This window comes from Rattus norvegicus, chromosome 8 (genome assembly GCF_036323735.1).
Source record: "Rattus norvegicus strain BN/NHsdMcwi chromosome 8, GRCr8, whole genome shotgun sequence".
Classification (NCBI taxonomy): Eukaryota; Metazoa; Chordata; class Mammalia; order Rodentia; family Muridae; genus Rattus; species Rattus norvegicus.
The window spans coordinates 83718121-83734445 of record NC_086026.1 but is presented as its reverse complement, the minus strand read 5'-3'; the positions used below and the strand labels follow the sequence as shown (position 1 = coordinate 83734445).

At 43.5% G+C, this 16325-nt stretch overlaps 1 protein-coding gene across 2 annotated transcripts in view; it reads right to left on the bottom strand.

Moving 5' to 3' along the window:
- Positions 1 to 15549, bottom strand: part of Wdr72 (WD repeat domain 72) — a 183232-nt gene extending 167683 nt beyond the window's left edge. For both annotated transcript variants that reach the window (XM_039081139.2, XM_063265177.1), the window contains exon 1: positions 15179 to 15549. The gene's annotated coding sequence lies outside the window, so the exon portion shown is untranslated. The remainder of the gene's footprint in view (positions 1 to 15178) is intronic.
- Positions 15550 to 16325: the final 776 nt, after the last annotated feature.

Below are 16325 nucleotides of genomic sequence, written 5' to 3'. Positions count from 1 at the left end.
ATAAGATAAGATAAGATAAGATAAGATAAATTTGGCTCCATCCCATCAGGTTGAAAGGGGCATGAGGCTAGGAGTCCCTGGGTCCTCCCTGTACCCCTTTACCCATATGGCTGCTGTTTGGACATCTGTCCCACATCTTCCTGAATTTTCTCCTGTCATCTACTGGGACTGAGAAACCAGCCATTCGGTCGGGGAGTGGGTTTTCACTTTCTTTGTCTACCATGTCTACCGCTGCTTCAGCCCTGTGCAAGGAGATCATCGAGACTCTGGGTATTTCGAGCATTTCTTTTCAACACCCTTAAACAGTGGGGCAGCTTGGCGTCCAGGATCAGCATATCAGATGACTCCTGCAGATGGAGGAGGCATGTCTACCTTTGCAGCCAGATCACAGAACTGTTCTGCGGATCCCAGAGATAGGGCTCTACTCTGGTATAACTGAAGAGCAGCCTCCCGGCAGTGTGCCCAGCCTATGTCACTCAGGAAAGGTGGAGACAAGGTTGGGGAAGAAGTCAAAACTCTCTAACCTGTGCATTCAAAGGATGGAAAGCACTAACTAGCGTAAACCATGACCCAGTGCAGTAATAATGTGAAAACGTAGAGCATTCAAGCAGAGTTTGGGAAGATGTAGCTGTCTGTAAGAATCCAGCCTTCTGGTCACACAGTTATGCTGGCAGCTGATGACAGCTGCAGGAACTCTCAGCATGGACTCAGATTCACTCTAAGTAAAACCTAACAGTGGGGGTTGGGGATTTAGCTCAGTGGTAGAGCGCTTGCCTAGCAAGCACAAGGCCCTGGGTTCGGTCCCCAGCTCCGAAAAAAAAAAAAAAAAAAAAACCTAACAGTGCTCTGCCTGTTCTAACAATGGGTGCCTCCTGGGCATTTTGCAAAGCTGGTCTCTGCCATCAAGCAGGAAACACCTGGGAAATTGTGAGTCGTTGGTTTGTCCTCGCTCTAGCACCCTGCCTGACATTCCCTATAGATTTCTCATAGTTTTAGTTGTGAGCCTACTCTTTAACAGCTGAGCCATCTCTCCAGCCCAGCGAAATATTTCTGAAGTATTGATATTCAATCTAGACAGTGGGGAAGAGACTTTAAGAGGTAGTGGTTGAGAGCTAGAAACATGGCTTAGTGGATCCGAGCACTTGCCCTTTTCAGAGGACCCAATTTTGGTTCCTCCGATCCAAGTAGGTCAGCTCACAACCACCTGTACTGTCAGCTCCAGGGGACCTGACTCTCTGCTTCAGCTTCTGTGTACCAGCACATGTGTGAACACACGAGCGCGCACACACACACACACACACACACACACACACACACACATGTACCCATACACACTTACACACACACACATACATAGGCACATGTGCTCACATACTCATGTGTACATGAAAAATAAGAGATAAATTTATGGAGGTAAACTCTCATCAAACTAATGAAGAAGAACAGTAAAAATAATATAGTTTCTCTTGGTCTGGGAGGGTACGCTCTCAGAGGAAAATGATTACTCTCAGCCTACATTTTGCCAAAAAGAACAGATATATCAGGTGTGTACCTAGGACATTGTCACCTCTATCATTTTCAATGAAAACATGTTTTCTTGAGAAAGAAAAGAAGCAAGAAGATAGAATGAGTGACATTCTTCTAGGCCTCTTCCTCTTCTGTCTCAGGGGTAAGGTAACTAACCTTGAAGCCTTGTTTTTCTCACTCATAAAATTGGGAAATTTTACCTTTGAAAATTGACACTGGGTTAATCATTTCTATATAAAATACCATTGTCGGCCTCATTTATAGTTTGTTCTCAGTATGTCTACTGAATGAATGACAAAGGCAAGGAATCACTATCATTTTCTCTGTGGCTGGAGAATGTATCATGGCTGGCTAACAATAGTTTTGCCAGTAGTAGAGTCCCTGTGCTTACTTTTGGCACGGCTACTTATTTCTAAGACACATTGTGGGTATATCTAGGACCTTTGGCTATGACAACATCCAATTCATTATCATTAATTTTAATTTCTAGGATGGCGTGCTAATCAACTACTGGGGAGAAAATTACGCCTGCAATGTTTAATAAATAAAATCACAAGCTAGCTAGTTGAAAGTGAATTTCAGATAAATAACTTTTTTCATAAAAGTGTTGTTTTCTAGTTTTTTCTTTTTGCTGTGATAAAACATCCTAACCAAAAGCAACTTATGGAAGAAGAGAATTGATTTCACTTATAATTCCAGTTTACAGTTGATCATTGAGGGGAAGTCAAGGCCACAGTCAAGAACAAAGAGAAGCAAATACACCCATACTGTCTGCTGCCTGCTTACTCTTGCCTACATTTCTTCTATCCATATAGTCAGGATGCCTGCCTAGAGAATGATGCCACCCACAGTGGATCTGCCCCCTTCTTTATCAATTAATGATCCAGACAGTCCCCTTCATACACGCCCATAGAACAACCTGATCTAGAAAGTTTCTCAGCTGAAGCTTCTTCTCAGGCAATTGTAGGTTGTGGCAAGTTGACTCTTAAAATCAACCACTAATTTGACTTATTCAAAACCCTGAAAGTGATAACACTAAAAAATGATTACTACTCTTTATGAGAAACATGCTTATAAAGTATTTACTGGTTGCTTAAAGACGAAATATAACTTGTTGCCTAAGTCTCTGAGGGCTTCTGATAATCCTGAGCTGAAGACAACGGTATTGGAGGTAACAAGCACCTCTTCCATTTCAGATAAAAATAACAAACTTCTGGAAAGTTAGTCACTTAGTCAAGGTAACCCGGGTAAAGAGCATTTGAGCCAGAACCAAAACTAAGTCTCCTAAAAAACTCTACAGAATGCACAGGACCCAGACTTTCTTATCAGAAAGTCTTACTAACCGACCAAGGAAAAATTCCTTTGATATTGAAAGAAAGGAAAACAGAGAGGGAGAGGGGGAGGGGGAGAGGGGAGGGAGGGAGGGAAGGAGGAAGGAAGGAAGGAAGGAAAGAAGGAAGGAAGGAAGGAAGGAAGACAAGCCAAGCAAGCAACAAGACCCTTTATTTAGCACAACTTTCATACAGCATCTACTGCTCTTAAAGTTGGACTCTCTTCAAATTCTTTCTCTATAAACACAGTGCCAGATAGTCCTAAGGAATGACATTACAGCTCCGCTTCATTGACTGTTATCATTTTCCCTCACAATTTGTTCTTACCTTTCTGACCTGAGACCAGCATAGGGATTAGCATGACGAACACCTAGGTCTGCTATTGGTGTCTACTGGACCTAGGGTTGCTAACTTAATCATAAATAGCTTTGTTTGGGGGACACACCCAGACTCACAGACAGACCAGTCTAGACCCTTTGGCTGAGGACAGTCAAGAAAAGAATTACCAAAGAAAGTCCTGTGGCACAAGGTATGAATTTTCATAATAGCCTCCTGAGCAAAGGAAAACACCTGTGAGGGAAGAATGCATCAGTGATGACGTGAGCTGGAGTCTCGGGTCTGAGCAGTGTGGCTTCTGGGAGTGCCTCTGCTAAGTGAAGGAGAACAACACTGGGTCTCTCTAAACCCCACAGTCATGGATCACTTCAAGAGTCTTTTTTTTAAGTTATCAAAAGAGATAACTTGGTCAGCTTTAAGCCAGAAACGAGCTTTCTTTATAGGTGTTGAGTTTAGGTGGAGATTAAGGGAATTGCAGTCTTAAAATTCATTGAATTGCACTCTTTAAATGGGTTTGGTTCACAAGAATCATGAAAGTGGATATAAAGCTAATATTTCTTTTCTAGTTTCAATTGTCACCCCACCCCTTTGTGATGGATAGGTGAATAAAACAATAATTATTAGTGAAAGTATAGAACTCTATGAATCCAGTGAGGCTATTTTATCTGTACAGAGTTTGGAACTGGTCAAGTGTTTGAGTGGCTCTCTTTATCAGTGGGATGTTTTCATTTGTGGGTTAATTATAATACAGTAATTTTATTTAAAAAGAAATCATTCTAGTTATTGTGCACAAAGTTGCCTTTATAAACCTCAAAAGAACAGAAGCGTGCAACAGAAAGAAAGAGGCTGGCACTGTCACACAGCTGGTTGGTTGGTGGCAAAGTCCAGATTCATACTGGAAAATGAAGCAAAGGAAACTAAAGAAAGCAACAGAAAAACAGAGCATCTACATAGCCCTGCCATCTGCTTGAGCCTTACCATGTGACAACAACTTTAACCACAGAGGCTACGAAGCAACCTGGACCCATGGGAACCTGAGATCTCCTCTGTACTTGGCATGGTCCTCACAGAAGTGTGTCTTCCAAAACCTGCCTCCTTACAGAGGGTCCCAAGCAAAAGATTTCTTGAATATTAGATAAGGCAAAACAACAACAAGAATAAATGTATCTACTAAGTTGAAGGATGTCCAAAGCAAATAAGAGTACCACACACATACACATTACAACACACACACACACATACACACACACACACACACACACAATCCCGTGTTTTACCCCCAGAAGTAAGATCCTGTTCTCTACTCTTAGAAGCATAACTACTTCCAAATTAACCCTTAGCCAACATTAAGCCAAGCTCCTTGCCAATACAAGTAAATGATTAGCTGCCACTTAGAAAACTTTAAGACATAATAAAAGCAATTTACAGCAAGCCTGTAGCCAACATCAGCTTAAATGAAGAGAAACTCAAAAGCCATTCCACCAAGATCAGGAACAAGGCAAGGTTGTGCACTCTCTCCATACCTATTCAGGGTAATACTTGAAGTCTTAACTAGATCGATAAGACAACATAAAGAGATCAGGGGAATACAAACAGGAAGTACATACCAAAAAAAAAAAAAGTCAAAGTATCCTCATTTGCAGATGATATGATATCGTAATGACCTTAAAATTTTCACCAGGAAACTCCTACATCTGATAAATGTTTTCAGCAAAATTGGCACACAAAAAAAAGGTAGTCTTTTGGTATACAAAGAGCAAACAATTTGAAAAACAGCATCTTTCCCAATAACCTCAAAAATATAAAACATCTTGGGGTAACTAAAACCAAGCAAATGAAAGACATACACAATCAAACTTTAAGGCATTAAAGAAAGAAACTGAAGATTTCAGAAGATGGAAAGATCCCCCATGGTTAGGTATTTGTGCAATTCCCAAGTGTGTAAACGTGTGTCTCTGCATCTCCATGTGTTTCTTGCGCTTTTTCTTTGGTTCTTTTTCTTGTTTGGTTGATCAGTCCTATTCTAGCCTTCTTTTATTTTATTATTATACCTTAGACGTCTGTTTGTTTGTTTTTAAATAGAGATAGAAAGGGTGTGGATCTGGATGGGAGACTCTGAGAGGAGTAGTGTGATTTGAAAATGCAATCAAAATACATTGTCTGAAAAATTCTATTTTCAATTAAAAAAATTGGGAAAAAAAAAAACCCTGTACGCCTGCCAACTAGGAACTCTTTGGGAAAAAAAGTAATAATGTTTTAGGAAGACATTACTTTATTACCTTAGAAGGTAGTGGCAATGCTAAAGTCACTCAGAGATCAAGGGAGGACTTAAGCAGATATTGTACATTAATTTCTGCAACTGCAATACTCATGACCCAGACCATATAGTAAAGCAAGCCAACCGGGGAATAGCCCCCAGTTGTTGGACAGCTGAAGATTACAGCTTAGTTCCCACTCCACAGACTTCTGCACACTCCAACTGCTTCTTGTTACGCTGTGTGGCCACAGCACTAAGAAAACTAAACAGCCAAGTGCGTTTCAGGCAGTCACTGTAAGAGAGATGGGCGTTAGCGTGGGAAAAGAAACTCGAGATGCTCAAGGAAGCCCTTTGTGAGTGGCAGGCTATTTCACATCTATTCAGTCTGGGAACAATTCAGAGAACTATAGTCCCCGAGTTTAAAACTTACTGAGGGCTACACATATGCGATTGTTGGGTTGGGCTGCAGAGAGTGGAAAGAGGAAAAGCAAACTCTCTGCTCTCGATACTGAGTCACCTTGTGGTTAACTTAAAATGTGCACTCGTGTTGTTGGCAAAGCCGTTGTTTTTTTCGTGCCTGTGAATTCTACAAACCTATTTCAGCGTTGAGTCAGATGTTTTTTTTTTTCTCAGATCCAAGAACAATACAGAAAACAACCTGCCCAGCGTATTTGCTTAGGTTGACACATGGGAAATTATTAAACTGATCTGTGTAAAAATAAATCTCTGCTTCCTGTTTGGCAATGGGACCTCCTCCTCTGATATGTTCCCACCCATCACCAAGGTGGGGTTAACATCATTTCGATGCTGCTCCCCTCGACTCCACAACTCTGTGTGAAATAAACTGTCATTTGTGTTAAAAAAAATAAATACAATGCATTACATAGGCATATCCTTGGGACTCATAAGTGTCCCCAGAATTGTGACATTGCATGTGCTGGTTTTATTTTTGAAAATGCCCAATAAACCAGCATCCGTTAACACAGATATGTTTGTTGCGTGCTACTGGACACGTGGCTACAGTGCACTGTGATAGTGAAATCCTTTCCTTCAGCAGTCACGTCAGCCTAGTTTCTTGACAATGTCTCTCATAACTCAAGGCTGCCTTCAACTATCTATAGAGCTGAGGATGACCCTGAACTTATGATCCTCCTGCCTCCTCCTCCCAGGTTCTGGGATTACAAAAGCAATTTTTGGCCATTGTGTTGAGCTCCCTTTGCCTCTTTAAAATCCCACTGCAGGGGCTGAAGGGATGGGTCAGAGGTGTACTGCTGTTGCAAAGGATCCAAGTTCGATTTCGATTCCTAGCACCTATGTTAGACAGTTCATATAATTTAGTTAATTATAATTACAAAGTAGAATTTAGTTCCTGAGGATCCAATGCCCTCTTCTGGACTCTCTGAAAATCTGCTCTTTCATGAATATGCTCATAAACACATACTTTAAAAAGTATAAGCAAATGTGTTGAAATTCTACCAACACAAAGGATATCCATGTGTCCTAACACCCTAACTGTGTTTGCTTCGGATCCTTAATGTCATCTAACAAGCAAAGCAAAGTCCTCTAACGCGTGAGCCTTTTCTTGCCATTTCAACACTCCCCAGTTTTACCTTACTTGATTTTTTTCTAAGTCTGCCATGCTAAGCTTTTATAACGACTTCCTTGTTTTTATATCAACTTTCATTTTCTGCTACCTCAGTGCCTGCCTTATTAATCCTTACTTTTTCTCTCCAACTGGCCTCTCTTCTCTCTACCCGCCCCTTACCAAAATTTGTTTGCATTTACTTCAAAAATACTTACTGAATACCCTCGGTGTGCCAGAGGCTTTGCTGCACTGTAGGAATTTCCATGAGAGAGTCTAAGGCCCTCACAAACCACCAACACCATGCCTGTGTCTGAGGAGAAAGGTGCCCTGCATCCTTCAGGGATGTCTGACACCATGTTTAGGCAAAAGCAGGAGCCTGTAGGGAAACAGGGGCGGGGCCAGGAGTGACCTGGGGGTGGGGTTTCCACAGGAGGATAACAGCTAGGTCCAAAGCCCAGATCGTGCTTATCTGCTGAGAATCATTTCCACCTTGTCTGGCTGTAACAAAGCGTGTGCCCACCATTGTGTCTAGTCCAGGTTAATGAAGCACAGGCTATCTGCCTTCTAGAAATCACAGCAGCAGCTAAGGAGCAGCGTGATATCAGCTGGCACGATCACCTGCAGGTAGGGCTATCATTGACACCGGCATCTTTCCTAAAGTTGACAGGAGCTAGTCTCCTACTCCTGGCTCTACCTGGACAAAAAAAACGTTTTCCCGAGGCTCAGTTGTCTATTAGCCTTGACTCTTGCGCCACATTTTTCCCTCCCAGTTGCACAAAAGCCAATAATGAATGTGAGTTCACTGCCTCCGAGTCTGTCCCTTCTTCCTCCAGAGAAGGCAGAGAGCAGCCGGCTGCCTATAGGGGAGCAGGTCTGTTTAGAGACGCCTCCAGCACCTGTGATTTTGGTACTTTCTGTCAGTGAGGTGGCCAGGACTAGGCTGTACATAACCCTTTAAGCCAGTGGTTCTCAATCTTCCTAATGCCGTGATCCTTTAATCCAGTTCCTTATGTTGTGATGCGCCCCCAACCATAAATTTATTTCAGTTGCCACTTTGTAACTGATTTTGTTACTGTTATGAATCATAGTGTAGATATCTATGTTTTTCAATGGTCATAGAGGACCCCTCCTAAGGGGTTGTGGCCCAAAGGATGAGAACCTGGCTTTAAGTCCATCTCTTGTACTGCATGCATATACCAACAGAAGCCCAGGATGCTTGCAGGAGGGTGAGCACATGGAGATACAGGACTGGAAGATTATAACACAAAGGAACCTTGTCTTACTGAAATACCTGATGCATGTAATTCTGAGTGGGGGTCTCTTTTTATTCTCTTGCCTGTGGAAGCCACAGGACAATGTCAGCTGTCATTCCTCAGGTGCCATAGACCTTTTTCTTTGAGATCAGGTCTTTTGCTGACACAGAGCTCACTGACGATAATTTGGCTGAAGGTCTAACTCCAAACTTCTTTCTGCCTGTCTCTGACTACCCAGAGCTTCTGTGTGTGTCTGTGTCCCTCTCTCTAGTATATATATATGTGTGTGTGTGTGTGTGTGTGTGTGTGTGTGTGTGTGTGCATACATGTAAAGTCTGAAGACAATTTGTGAGAGTTGGCTCTCCCCTTCCACCAAGTCAGTCCTGGGGATTGAACTCAGGCTCTCTATCTTGGCAGCGAGCACCTTTAGAAAGTCTTTCTTACCTCTTTGGGATTTCTGTTATAAATCAGACAGCTCATTTCCTTTTTATGTTCCTCATGTTATCACTTTATGACATGGAATCTCCTTGGCCTCGACTCTTCTCGTGTCTCCTTCTTTGACAACACATGCAAACTTCACCCGGCTTTTCCTCCCCTTCTCAGTCATGAGGAAACCTTACAGATCCCACTTACAGATGCCAGCTACTGGCTCAACACCATCTTCCCTACCTCATCTGCGTACCTGCCCTTTAGTAATTATCTGTGGGGAAAGAGGCTTGGCAAAGCTGAATTCCCTGGTGAGAAATGATTATATCCTATGTCTGTCTGACCTCAAAGCCCATCCCACATCTCAAAGAGATTGAGGGTGTGGGTTAGAATAACATCTCCCCCATTTATAGTCCACATGAGTAAACCTGTGGAAAAGGAAACAACACAAAACAAACAGCTTGAGCTCAGCCACAGGGAGGCTGAGGTTCAAGTTACTCTTTAGTCTGAGGGTGAATCTGCCAAGACGGTTTTGTACTTAAATCTACAGATACAATTGTTTATACACACGGAGTCAAAAGTGTGGACTGTGGGTCTTTCAAAGTCCAGGGTCTAAACAAAAAAACCGGGAGCAAACCTGTTGAAGTGACTGGCATCTATAGAAGTTCTGGAAACTCTGAGATAATGTCCACACAGGACACGCCTTCCAGTTAGGAGCCCTCAGACTGACCGCACCCAGACCCAGGACTATGTTGCTTTCTAACCTTCCCCAGCTTCTTCCTGTTCCAAAGCAGACCCTGGCTTAGGAGGACCAACGCCTTTGCTCTGCTCTACTGGGTTCCTACTGACCAAAGAAGTCATTCTAGCAACAGCCACAAATTCTGTCCCTGGGGCAGAAATAAATGCTCAACTCCTACAGTTCATGGGCCAATGAGGGCCTAAGAGGCCTCGAATCGATCCAACCCATTTTAACTAGCAAGAAACTACCTAGTAATACCTTGTTTGTATTTCTTGGAGGAGGGACACCAGAAACCCTTATTTCATTCTCCACAATAATCGGAGGGCACACAGCTAGGGCAGCGCCATCTCCCAGCTGCTGATTACATCAAAGGCTTGAAGCACAAATTCAATTTTATGATGTTAATCTCAGCCTGCCACTCAGAAATTTTCTCTGAGGGACGTGATTTTTTTCCTCTGGATTTCATTTTAAGAATGATTTTTTTTTCATCCTCAATCAATAAAGATATGTTTTCATCAAAAGACTCTATCTTGGCAGAATTCAATTGGCTACCTCAATCCCTTTTGGTGACACGGTATTAATTAAAATAGTTTATGTTGCACCTCAGCTGGCAAAAGAGGCCGTGAAAAACAGCAGCTACTCAGAACACGTGTTCTGTACACAGCAACACGGAGGCCAGAAAATAATTTGCTCCTTCTCCGGGTCGCAGGTATTAGCAATTCAAGGGTCATTCTGACTTGCTTTCTTTCACTGGGAAAAATAAAAAATAAAATAATAAAAAGAAAAACAGAAACTCTCCCTGTCAAGAGTTTTTGTCAATAGAAAACAGACGTGTAGGTAAACAGAATTCTCCAAATCCTGCCCTTCTGGGACCACAGGACAAGCAATTGATTCCCTCTGCATCCAGGGCACGGTAAGGCTGCTTAGAATCCTTCTTTGTTTCTCTTAAATGGAAAGGGGAGAAAACCATGGCAATCAAGAAAGTCCCTTCTTAACTCTGAAATGATGATTATAATTGGATATACCATGTTTCTTCAAAAGCAGGCATGGAGGATTGTTTAAGGTTTCTCTCAGCTGTAAGAAGAGAACACAACAAAGTGTGTCACAAAAAGTAAAGCTAATTGGATTCTATCGTCATGTTTAAAGTGGGAGCTGAGTCACCCCAGTGCACCCTTATGAAGCACCTGACTCGTAGTCTACCAAACACTGAGAGGAGACACCCCATTCCCCTGAGATGCTTACAGCTCATGGAACCTGTGTCCCCTGAGGGATAAGAACTGCAGCCTGGTTTCCAAAAGACACATGGGATGTTGGACACTGGGTGAATTTGCCTACATGGGGAATGAGGAGGAGTCTCAGGGGAAGGGCCAAGTCAAATACTGACATGAGCTTTTATAGCTAGCGTTGAGAGAAAATATGGATCAATCTAATAAAATACTCGATAACTAAGCTGAGCCCCACCTTCCCAGTCCTGAACTCATTCGCCTATTGCAATTCCTGACAGCCTAAGAACCTTTGTCTGCAAGTGCTCAGAGAAAACTCTTTTGGGTGACACTTTCTCTAGTATTAAAACTAGAAAAAAGAGGGGTTGGGGACTTAGCTCAGTGGGAGACCGCTTGCCTAGCAAGCACAAAGCCCTGGGTTCGGTCCCCAGCTCCGAAAAAAAGAAAAGAAAAAAAAAATAGAAAAAAGGGATCACACTAAGGCAAACCCTGTTCAGCCAGACTAGATAATTAGTGAGGTCTGGTCTCAGCGAAAAACCCTGCCTCAAAATATAAGACAGGAAGAAACATAAAAAAATCAACCTGACGCTGATTTCTGGTCTCCATACACATGTGCACGTGCATGTATGCACACTCGTATGATGTATGCCTATATGTAACAGAGTCTCAGATATGCTAGAGAGGAGGGGGGGGAAGAGCAGGAGGGGGAGGAAGAGGAGAATCGGGAGACCTGGCTCATTTATTAAAGTGTTTATTTACCATGCAAGCACACAGAGATCTGAGTTTGGTTTTCTGAACCCACCCACTTTTAAAATGCTGGGAATAGCAGTATGCTTATATTCCCAGTGCCGGAGAGGTAGAGACAGGCAGCCTCACTCCTAAGGCTCTCGAGCCAGCCAGCCTGGTCTTATTAGCAAGTTCCAGGTTCAGTGAGAAAGTGAAAGGCAATCAGGGAAGACAGCTGATGTTGATGTCTAGCCTCCTCCACACAGGCACCAGTACACACACACACACACACACACACACACACACACACACACACGCAAGTGTACCACATTTACAAAATGATGCTTTCCATGAGTTCAGCATCTCCTTCGAATTCTGTTCAAATAAAGATGCCTGGAGCTTCCCACCGGGTTGAACCTCTCAGGATGAGTCCAGGAATCAGAACGTAGATGAGGACTCCAAGGACATTTACACTTAAGCTAAGCAGCTTGACGGGACCTCCACTTGATTCTGTCTGAACCTTATGTATATCATCAGCACAATGAACCAGTGTTCAAGTTAATTGACTAAATCAAAGAAAATAAAGAAAGGGAATGAATCCCGCCCCCACCAAAATTTGTTTTTACCTAATATCTTATGCCAGGTAATTATGCTTTGATGGGAATGGAGACCTCACCTGCTCTAGGCTTTCAGTAACCAACAGGGCTAATCTGCACCATGTAGAACAATTTTTCTCTACAGCGAACAAAATCTAAAGTAATTAAATTCCTTTTTCTGTCTAGTGGATACCTACACAGTCCGTAGAATTTTTCCACACTTTGCAGGGCACTGTAACAAAACTCTTTGAATTTATGTAGTCTTTGAATTTAAGAGGCAGAAAGGGGCGATTCTAGGCATTCATTGATTCAGCCAGCTTGCCCAACGTTTGGGAGAGAGGGAATGAACTCTGTGTATACGTGTTAGAATTTAAAGGGAAAGACTTCTGTATTTAAAAAGTAATTTTGAAAGCTAATAATACCAAGAAGAAATCAAGATGGTAAGATTCTATAAGAGCTTCTTTTCAAAAAATCCAGTTAGCGTTTTGTGCTCCAAAAGAATAAATCTATCCCCAATACCTCTTCCATAACATTTTTTCCTAACATTCACTTAAATAGCTCAGAAGGAAACCATGAGTAGAGCTCGGACTAGAGATATCATCAGGATCAGGTTGGAATGCAGATTATTTTTGTGATAAGAGAGCTCGCATGCAGAGTGGGAGGGCCTTCCTCACATTTCAGACTAAGGGCACACACACCCTGGTTAAAGGACAGCCTACGAGTGTTCAGAGAAAAGGAGAGTAGCAATAATAGTAAACATAATTTTAGACTTTATTCCAAATTATGCCAGCTAATACGTTCTTGGTCTCCTTTTAAAAAATATTCTTACATATATGTGTATGTGTAGCCATGTATGCCATGTGTGTATGAAGACCTAAAGAGAGTGTGAGAACCGTTGGTGCTGGTCGTATGGGCAGCAGTTATGAGTTGCCTGACTTGTGTGCTGGGAGCTGAACTTTGATCCTCTGGAAGAGCAGTAAATGCTCTCAATTGTAAGAAAAAGAACATTGAAGAAATTACTCCCATTTGTTGAATGAGTACTGACTGCGGCCCTTGTACTGTTCGTGTTAGGCATTCCTTCAATACTCTGCACAATATCCTAGAGTATTAACTGCTCGAGACATAGGAAATGAGACATGTAGAGCGAAAGTAGTCTGTCTAAGGTCCCACCAGTCCTGAACTTCATGCTCTTAGTCAGCTGCCAAGATGTCCAGAATGCCAGAACACTTTCTGGAACCAAGAGGAAAGTCCACAGTCCAAATTCTGCAGAGCAGTGCTCCCCACCTCTAGATATAAGTATCAGCATGCTAAGAAGAGTTCAAATATTCTTCCTGCTAAGTCCACATCCTGAAAATTAAGAGAAAATGTGGTGTGGGAGCGGGGGAAACGTGCCAGGGGTGGAGGCTGCACTCAAGTGTGTTCATGTGCACACAGCGCACACACACACACACACACACACACACACACACACACACACACACACCACATGGAGGACTTTTGGAGACTACAGAATCAATAAGGGACTCACTGGGACTTCAAGATTGAGCTGTAACTAAAATTCAGAACACAGTTCAATTGTTTCTACCAGCTTCCCACTTGTCCACTTGTAACCTCTGCCCTCTGATTCTGCCTAGTAGAATATCTTAAAAATGGGTTTAAAAAAATAACTACATTTAAAAAGTGATTCAGAGAAGTCCCACCTACAGTGAGCTGGCAGAGCAGTTACAGGGGCTGCCACTGTGAGTGACTGTAAGCATTATATGATTATTATTGTTATTATTATTATTATTATTATTATTATTTAACAGAAATAAGCAAATCGTCAAGCTGTTGGGATAACTGAAAGCAGCAGCCTAAAAACCCTGGAATGCCCCACACCAATACTTTCAAGGTACCTCAAAATATCTCAGAATTTAAACATACTCTTTCTCAGTGAGACACCAGACTCCCAGATTTCTTATGTCCCCTCTTAGTTAAAGACAGTAGAAGCTCCTTTACATATGGTGAAGCCTGGAAGCTGACATTATCTTGAGAAAGAAGTTCCAATTTACAAATGTTCTAAAGAAGTAGCAATATTCTATATTCTATAATATGAACTTCTGTGGTTTTTAAAATCATCCATCCTCCTTTTAGAGTGTCATAGGGAGGTCCACTTCCCTTCTCCCTTAGTTTATTCTTGAATACTCTTTCGAGGGATGTTAGTACTAAAGGACTTAAAGGAAATGAAGGAACAGGAACAGGAGATGGACAGAGGGAGAGGTAGAGGGAGAGGGAGAGGTGAGAGGGAGAGGGAGAGGTGAGAGGGAGAGGTGAGAGGGAGAGGGAGAGGTGAGAGGGAGAGGGAGAAGAAGAAGATCTCCAAGTATGCATAGCACTTGTTAGAAAAAGAGCTTATTTTCCTCTTCCAGGTTCTTGAGATTCCTAGAAAGTAAGGAGGGGCTCACAGGCCCCCACCCCTTGCTCAGGAGCTACCAACAGCTGATGACTTAAAGGACAGGAAGGGGCAGTTTTAAGGGTGTGGCCCTGCTAGATGGACCATGCTTCAGTGGAGGGCTCTAACTCATGCTAAATGGGCAGCACAAATCGGACTCTGGATTATTTAAAAACAAAACAACAAGGACAACAACAAAAACCAACTTGATGTGGGGAAGGGGGAGTGCCATGGTATAAGTGGATTTGGGTGGAGTTAGGGGACAGGGTGGAAGTGAATATGAATGATGCAAATAATTGTATGCACATATAAATTTTTCAAAGAATTAATAAAAAAATATTGTATAGGGAAAGTACAACTTAAAGGCGGGGGCAAGAGTTGGGAAGATAGAGAAAGCCAAAACCTTCTATGCGCACAGGGGCAGAGGCAGACAGAAAAGAGAGATGAAAGATTCAAAATGTTTACCTCAGCTGAAATATATTCCCCCAAATTGGCCTAGTATCCAATAACTGACCTTGAACTCCTTGGACAGATGACCTCCAGGAGGAGGAAGAAAGATTTTAAGGCAGAGCCGGGCTCAGTGCAGACCATTGTTAACAGTACACAAACGAGCTGGAAGGAATGATTCCTGCTGGACTGGAATCACTGCCCTGGAGGGAGTCTTGCTAGCAAGTCACCTTACCCAGTTCTCTTAGAACAGGCATCCCCCACCTACTTGTGCTCCAGCCTCTCCCTGGTCCAAACTTACAAGAGATTGACTGAACAGGTCTTCTTGGCTGTCTTGGCGACAGGAGGGAGCAGGGGCTTTCCTTAGCCCTGTGTTGGCAGCAGCCTTCAGCTGTCACAGCCAGTAAGAGCTCACCTCCACCGGGTCCTTCCTCCTGCTGCGGAGCTAGTTGTAAAGTCCGAGAAACTCTCTCCACAGGAAGGGAAAAGCAAGTCTCCCAAAGCATCCGGGAGCAGTTCCCCAGCAGAACCCAAAGTGGGGGACCTACAAGCAGCTGACCGCAGCCCACCACCACGGATATTCAGATTTCCATTGAGGGAGGCGCCGGCGCCTTCCCGGAGCTGAACCAAACCCACAGGTGACAGGGCCGGCGTCAGGCCTCAAGTCCGGATCCGCCTCCACCAGCCTCTGCCTGCCCCCGCCCAGACCGGGGCTGGCCCAACTGGCTCTGATCCCGCCTGCTTCCCACCGCCCTCCTGCATTAGACTTGCCTGCCTCTGACTCTGAGACTCTGCAGCCAGAGCTAGGGGCCCAGGTGCCAGGGCACTAAGAACTTTGATGAGGGGTGGGAGTTTCCCTGTGAGCCTGGAGAACGGGGTTGCACTGTCAAGAGGGCTAAGAAAAAAGCTCAGGCAGTAAAATGCTCACCTCCCAAGTATGGGTCCTGAAGCCAGTAAAAATGCCTGACTTGAAGGCAATACCAGTTCTGGGGAGGGGCAAACAGGCTAATCCCTGAGGCCAGCAACCTAGCTGAATCCCCATGCTCCAGGCTATGGGAGACCTTGTCTCAAAATACACACACACACACACACACACACACACACACAGAGAGAGAGAGAGAGAGAGAGAGAGAGAGAGAGAGAGAGAGAGAGAGAGAGAGAGAGAGAGAGAGAGAGAGAGAGAGAGAGATAGGAGTTTCAGTCTCCTAACCAGTATCCCTCTGAGCTTTGGCTATGAAGGTGGTCACAAGTACTTTAATTAACAGGTGGATTGGAAAAAAAGGGAGGAGCCCTCTGCCATTCTGGGGTCACCTAGATCTTTCATCCTTCAAACATGAGGTCTCTGGATTAGAAGACCCCTCCAAATAGGTGCAGAGAGGTTTTAGTGCCCCACCCCCACCCCACTCAATAATGTCTGGCTCCTCAAGTGCTTCAGGACATGGTGTCCT